The 7,698-nt window shown below is 37.9% G+C and overlaps 1 pseudogene; it reads right to left on the bottom strand.

The window, feature by feature from the left end:
• Window positions 1-6,126: 6,126 nt before the first annotated feature.
• Window positions 6,127-6,764, bottom strand: LOC130886938 (60S ribosomal protein L13-like; annotated as a pseudogene).
• Window positions 6,765-7,698: the final 934 nt, after the last annotated feature.

Here is a 7,698-nt window from a genome sequence, read left to right as displayed (position 1 = left end):
TCTATTTCTTGTTTGTTTTGATTTTGTTTTGTTTGTATTGTTTTTACTTTTGAGAGAGTGCATAATGTTCAACTATTGTACTGATTCAATAATATTTTATTAAAAGACTCAAGATACTCTATGAAAATCCTAAGCTAAAGTATTCTGTAACAAAGTATGACTCTTCATTTTTCACTTTTTCCAACTTTTGTCTTATATAGCAGTGTTAAATATGTATTTGTTTTTGAAACTTTACATTTATAAATTGTGGGAAAATCCTTACTTACATAACACTTAAAATTAATTTTCTAAAAAACTTTTTAAAATGTGGCCCACATTAAAAACTCTACATCATCAGGTAAGTAATAATTATATCCTATAAGTCCACAAGACTCTGTAACGGAATTTACAGTTTACATGTCAAAATTAATTTCTCTGATTCCAAGCACATAGGCTGGACTGTTTTTTCCCACCCTCATTGGAGTTAGTTAGGTGTAGTCAAGTGCCTGACCATTGTATGAGGGAATGCAAACTGAATAAAAGGTACTGCTTCTAGCACCAGCTTGTAGAATCCTCCCCAATGTCTCAATGCTCTTTTTTATATACAATAGACGTAACAGACTATGCTCTGCACGTAGGTATGCTTGATCTATCGCTTATGAAAGCTTTTGAGGGTCATGTTCTTTCAGATTGCAACCCAGGGAGTAAGAGCTTCAGGAGAAGAAGGGTTGTTTTTTATTGTGTGCTACTTGATAGTCTGGTTAAGTACAACGAGAAACAACTTTGATTTGGAAAAAGCTGATGATATATAAGGAGGGACAAAAGGTCTTGAAGTCCTGCAGAAGCTAACTTCTTTAAAACTGCGGACATAAGATGGGACTGGAAAGGGATTTGAGAATTAAGTCAAAAGCATCAGTGAACAAAGAATTAAACCCTGAATCCTATAGGGGAGAAAATAAGGATGAAGTAGTTGTCTTCCTGCCAAAGCCCGCTGCTCAGATTATAGCTACAACTTTTTTTGAAAAAAAAAAAAAAGGATGGAATCAAATAAGCAAAAACAATAGTACAAACCTGAAAAGTAAGTTTAAAAAACAACCCTGTGAATGCTGTTTTTTTAAAAAGTAATTGTCATTACTAAAGAGCTATGAGCTGAGTTAAAAATAAAGATAGAAAAGTGACTCCAACTTCCAGCCGAGCCAGTCAGTATTTGATTTTTCAAGAAACTCTCTATTTCTTTTCCTGATGGATGCGGCATTACAGACACAAACCAAAGCAATAGCTGTGAGAATCAGTCCAAAAGATTCATCTATATTTTTAAACAAGAGTTTTTTTTTTTTTTCTATGTCTGGTCTTCCACTGAGCTATTTGGTTCATTTTTATTTGAGTTTTTGCTTATAGGTGTGATTGCATTCACTTGTAAGTGACCATTTAGTTTTCCCAAGACTATTAAAAACCTTGGTCTTTCCCCAATAAATTCTCTTAGCAACTTTATCAAAGATGAATTGATTATACATGTTTATTTTGGACCTCTCTATGCTCCTCTTTTGTCTGTATGTCTATCATTTATAAATCTATGTATATCTTCCAGAGTGTTTATATTATTATATGACTAATAAACATATATGAACTTTCACAATGATCTTGCTGAGGAAACAACACAAGTGTACATGAATATATATGAAAGTGAGACCATTGTGCCAAGTAAAATGAGCCAGTAATATACAAAATCCTTTCATTTTTCTGTTTATTGTATTGTGATGGTCAAGCTCAGGAGCAGAGAATAAAATGGTGGTTTGCAGGGGCTTTGGAAAAGTTGAAGAATAAATGAGGACTTTAAGGGTTGGATATAAAAATTAGTTTTGTTAAAGGAACAGATCTCAAATGTTCTTGCCACCCCTTTATTAGAAATAAAAAAGTTACAGAGAAACTATTAAAGTTCATGAGTATGCTTAAGATTTGAATACAATGACTCTATCAAGTGTGTATATATGTTCAAATTAATCAGATTATATATAATTATAATTGTACTATATAATTAAATATATGTGAGTATGCAGTTAACTGTGAAGTGATGCACATGCTATTACCTTAAGTTAGTTATATCACAATTTATACTTATTTGAAAACATTCATACACTAACTATATATATGTTTATACCCACATGTATATATCTGTGTGTATATCATTTCAATAATTTAAAAATTAACATATAGTTTTGTGTATAAACTTTACTTGGATAATGGTAACTTTTAAATTGAGTTTTTCAAGATATGCATTTCCCTAGGATAACAATACTTCTTGATTGTTTCTGCAAAGTGACTATTGAAGGAATGGTACAGAAAACATTGTTCAACATAGAAATGGAAGAACATAAATTATGGAGCTAAATGGCCGGGATTCTTTCTAAAGTGCAGGTTTAAGATCCAACTACGACATTTCCTTCCTTATTTGTGTGGAGAGTTTTAAGGCTATCAACAACTCAGGAAGGCAGATCCACTTGAAACAGTGCTGAAAAAGATAGTAGTACTTATACCCTTAATGGGGCCCTCTATTTTCCTTCCCAGAATATCTGTTTCCTAGTTCAGTCCTTTGTGTAGGTATGGACTCTCAGCATGTAAGTCTACTCAGTGAAGTAGAAAGGAAAGTAGATTTTTTCTTTTTTTCTTATCATCTCTGTCCTAAGCATGTTTTCCCTGTCACTCTCGGCTTCACTCTTTCTCTGAAACTCCTCTCCGTTCCATGTGGCTGCTTCTCTGCCATGTGGTTGACCTCCCATGCCAACCCAACTCAAATCAGAACCACCTTTTTCTTCTCTTCCCCACATCCCCCTTCTAGGCAGTTGATGAGATTTGCAGCTTGCTACCTGAAGGTTTTACTTTCAAACTCTGATAAAATTGCCCTTAAGTTGGAAGCAACACAGGCAACCCAGAAGAATTCTACCATTGCTTTATGAGTCTCTCCATCTCAGAATTCACATTCATCCATTTTTTTTCAGAATGAGTGTTTTACATCATGGTTTTAATATTTTGTGTTTTAGTCTATGAAAAGTGAAACACATCAACACACAAATGGTCCTGAGCAACAGGATTGAATACTTTATATCTAGTCTGGACTTTGAAATGGAAGCAGAAGTAAAGAGAACATTTATTGGACCACTTAGAAATGAGATGCATGAGAACTGAAGAACAATGGCAATGGGTTCTTGATCCTATTGCACGTAATGGCTTTGTGGGAGCCCAGGTAGTTTGGATGCTCACCTTAATAGACCTGGATGGAGGTGGGTGGCCCTTGGACATCCCACAGGGCAGAGAAACCTGCTTGCTCTTTGGGCTGAGGAGGAAGGAAGACTTGATTGGGGGAGGGGGAGGGAATGGGAGGTGGTGGCGGGGAAGAGGCAGAAATCTTTAATAATTAAATAAATTAATTAATTAAAAAAAAAAGAAATGAGATGCATGTGCTTTGAAGAGAGGAAAGGGTGCAAATTTGTGAGCAGAGGGCGGGGTGAAACTGTGATAGAGACTACTTCTTTCAACACAAAGAATAGAAACAAAAGGAAAGAGACCACCAAGCAAAGATCTATTCCAAAACACAAAGTTAGACACATTGTAGCCTCTTCCCAACATTATGACCATAGTCTAGGAAGTGACATGTGCTCTTTCCCAGAACAGTCAACAAAAGCATCTCCAAGCCTTGGTCCATTACAGCTCACTGAGATGAGGCCACCATGATACCCTTAGTTACATCAGCAGAGTTTGCCTCCGCCTGACTGCGTAGAGAGTATGGTTGTATAGAAGTGAACAGCCTGACTGCGTAGAGAGTATGGTTGTATAGAAGTGAACAGTGGTGCAAAAAGCTCCTAGATGTGGAAGACAAATGAATTTATGTTGTTTAGGGTTTAGATAAGAACAGTTATCATTTTCTGAGATCAAAACATAAATCTTAGAGTACTAATTTCAGAATCAATCATTTATAGATGTATTAATGCTAAGCACCTTATAGTTCCTTTGGATAAGCCAGCACAATCTACACGTAGTGTTAGGCTTTTCATTTCTTTTATGTTAGCTATCTTAAGATTCTTGTCAACAGTTTGCACAAAATCTATACACATAATACAATATCTAAGTTACTAAATGGTTCACTAACTGTCAAGTAAAATGATTCTTCTCTCATAGATTTGGGAAATGAGGCAGAAGTAAAAAAAATGAGGAAACTCTTATTTGGAAGTGCCAGACCTGTATTTAGGCCAACACATCAGCCTCTAGGATTATAATTTAGATTTTAGTCTTTAAATTGGGCTGTGGTTACAGAGAAACTTTAAAAAGTGTTGTCATAAGTAATTGTCCTCTCAGTGCGTACAAAATATCATGTATGTTGCTGCTACTTATATTGTCAGCACAAAATTGCTATGATTTGACAAATATGGATGAGATGTGGGGATATTTACATCAGAAGAGAATTCCTTGGTGTCTAAAGGGAGCCATCAAAGAATCTCAGAGAACGGAGAAGTCCCCCTGTGGTTCTAGACAAAACTTTCCAAGATGTGAAGATTCATGTGTATTGTGTGACAGGAAGGGTAGCACTTCATTTGCTTAGCCCAAATTTATGGTTGGTGAAGGCCAGGCTTTCAGTTCTTCAAATATTTCCGTGGGTTTCAAACATTATTTCTCTGTCATTATAGGAAACTTTCCAGAGCTTGTAAAATAAAGCACTATTTCTGGCTCTGAGGTTTCTCATAAAATATCTTACATTCGTACCATGTGTTGGAGTAACTTCATTTTACCATAATTTCCTAGTAACATGGTTTGTTGCCTTTATGCTTATATTTATAAGAATATTTTTGTTCCTATATCACAGTGGTTTCTTTTTTTAAACAGGCCCCTTTTGTTCTTCCCTTGCCTTTCCTCATTCATTTAATTCATTCAAGAGGTATTCACATTACTATTGCATATATAAATGGCTAGAATTATATTCTGTGTTCAAAACAATATCTGAAAACATACAGAACAGTAAACAAGTACTTAGAACAAAATGAGTTCAAAGGTCAAAAAAATGGTCTCAGTTGAACAACTGCTATAAATGTGAGCCTAATAATAAAAAAGGCCTACAGAAAACAACAGCAACAAGAAGATAACAAAACAGAAACCAACTATTTGAAGCCCAAGGAAATCTTGTGTAATGGACCTGAAGTTGAGATTCACAGAAATGCTAGGCTTAGTTATAAAGGACTCAAGGGGAAAAGTAGAAACTATGGAAGGTATGGATATACATGATGTTCTCATTAAGGGACAGTCTGATGGTAGACATCATTAGCAGAGCCACTTAATCCTTAGCCTAAATATGTCCCAATAGCTAGATGATAGTTCCTTTTCTCATCTGGAGTTCTCACACTGTCCATGGCTTTCCTCTATTCATGAACACTGCAAAATTCTCCTAAGTCACCCTTTAGGCAGAAGGCAAGCAATGGGATAACTGGCTTTCTTGAGACTCCAGGGAAATCACTGCTGGTTAAATGAGAGCCCATAAAATTGAAAGAAGAAAACAACATCAAATAACGAACATTGACTGAGAGTACTATTTGTCCTTACAGCTCCATGTACCCTTTTCTTCCACTACTATTCGTTTCTAAAGTGACTGCTGCCAGCCACACGTCATCAATGGAAGTGTACAATGACTGTTCTGCTCACTTAGATACTAAGAGGCCATGACATTTAAACTCTGTGTTTAAATTAGCTTTTCTGGCATAAGTGGACTCTAATATTATTAAATATCTAGCCCAGTCACAGTTAAAAGTGATAATTTTTAGTACTTTATAGTGCTATTAATACTTTAATACTTTTTTAACCCACATTAATACTTTTTAACCCTTTATAATGCTAGCGGTATCATCAACAGGCAAGGTTTCATTATCTTTTTCTCTCGGCTGTACCTCAATGGGCAGTCTTTAGTTCTCCACTGGGGTCACATTATGAGAGTCTGATTCTGTAGCCAAATGCCACAGACAAAATAGTTCAAAGCGCAGGGCCTACTAATAAAAGAAACTGAGCTCTAGCCCCAGTGGTAGGACTTAGCTTTTTTTTTTTTTTTTTTTTTTTTTTTTTTTTTTTTTTTGCTTTATGGAAAATTTATTGCGATATTCCAAAAGCACATCACTTTTTCTTCTCAACATCCTGCTCTGCAGCTTCCTTTGCCCTCTTTGCTCGTATGCCAACGAGCCGGGCATTGGCCCGGGCCATGCGAAGACTGGCAAAAGCCTTGAAGTTCTTCTCTTCTTCTGTGATGACTCTGGCTTTCTCCTTCTTATAAACATTCTGGATGGGCATCACAGGTCCTGTTAGCTGAGTGGCCAATTTAAGTTCTTCAGCCAAACTATCTCCCTTCTTTGGAGCGGAAGGCTTCCTGGGGAAGAGGATGAGCTTGGAGCGGTACTCCTTCAGGCGCTGCACGTTGGCCTGCAGGGACTTGGTGGACTTGTTTCGCCTCCTTGGGTCCACGGAGATGCCAATGGTGCGAGCCACCTTCTTATGGATACCAGCCACCCTGAGTTCCTCCAGGCTGAAGCCCCGGCCAGCTCGGACCTTGGTGTGGTAGAGCACTGTGGGGCACCTCACGATGGGCCTGATGGGTCCGGACGCGGGGCGTGGGGCAATGCGGCGGGCTTTCGCCTGCCGGGCCTTGCGTCTGCGGATCTCATGCATGCCGGCTGGTTGAACCAAGTGTCCACTCGCTGCTGCCAGTCCTTGTGGAAGTGGGGCTTCAAGATCATGCCATTCCGGCTGGGCGCCATGGTTGCCTCCCGTGCAGGGGAACGGCCGAGCGGAAAGGCAGGACTTAGCTTTCTTATGGTATTAATTTTTACAAAGGCAGTTAGTGAACGTTAAGATTATCTCTGATTACTGAACTACTTAGGGTCTCTTTAGAGTTTCAAGACTATCTAATTTAATTTAATTAGAAGCAAGAGGTACCTTCTTTTAGGATACTGCTACTTTTGATGAAAGGGAAATAGGTAATTTTGAAAGTGAAACTTCCTCATTGCATATAGTAATTGGTGCTGGGAGTGGTGACCTAGCTCTATACCTGCCAATAACAACATTCTACTCCGGTCTCCTGTCATTTCAAGATTAGTGATGCTCTAGGTTGTCAGAACTTCCCAGATATTGCAAATGTGAGCTGGGGTCCCAAGGCTGAAAAGATTTAAACTTATTGCTTCTTCCAGGCAATCTCATGGAAAAGTTTGTTTGCAGATGTCAAGTTAACTTAGAGAGGGAAGAAATAGAGTGAAACTGGAGTTTCTGCTCTTGTGGACATTCAATTTTTGGTTTGTGGCTTTAATTTCTGTTTTCACTAGGTTGAGCTAGACTCTTCATGCAAAGTCAAGTGCACCCTAACTAACAAAACTATGAGAGTTGTACAATGAGTTCTTTTGCATTGTTTTTTTTGTCAGTTAAGTGTAGCATGAATAATAAAAACACAGAGACAGATATTGGGGTTCAACCTGAAGATCTGAAAAACAAAAGCAGCCAAGCCACTAGAGAGCTCTTACCTCTTTGAAATCTTCAGATTGAAAAAGGGAGGGCAAGTTCCTGTCTTATTTTGCTTTAGGTTCCTTTCTAGTACTGGCACTAAAGGCATGCACCACAACTGCCCAGCCCCTATGGCTAACTGGTGTGGCTGCTGGGATTAAAGGTGTGTGCCACCAACTGCTTGGCCCGTATGGCTGA

The sequence above is a fragment of the Chionomys nivalis genome, chromosome 14 (genome assembly GCF_950005125.1).
Source record: "Chionomys nivalis chromosome 14, mChiNiv1.1, whole genome shotgun sequence".
Taxonomy (NCBI): Eukaryota; Metazoa; Chordata; class Mammalia; order Rodentia; family Cricetidae; genus Chionomys; species Chionomys nivalis.
Note: the sequence above shows the minus strand (reverse complement) of the source record. Positions and strands in the feature narration are given on the sequence as shown.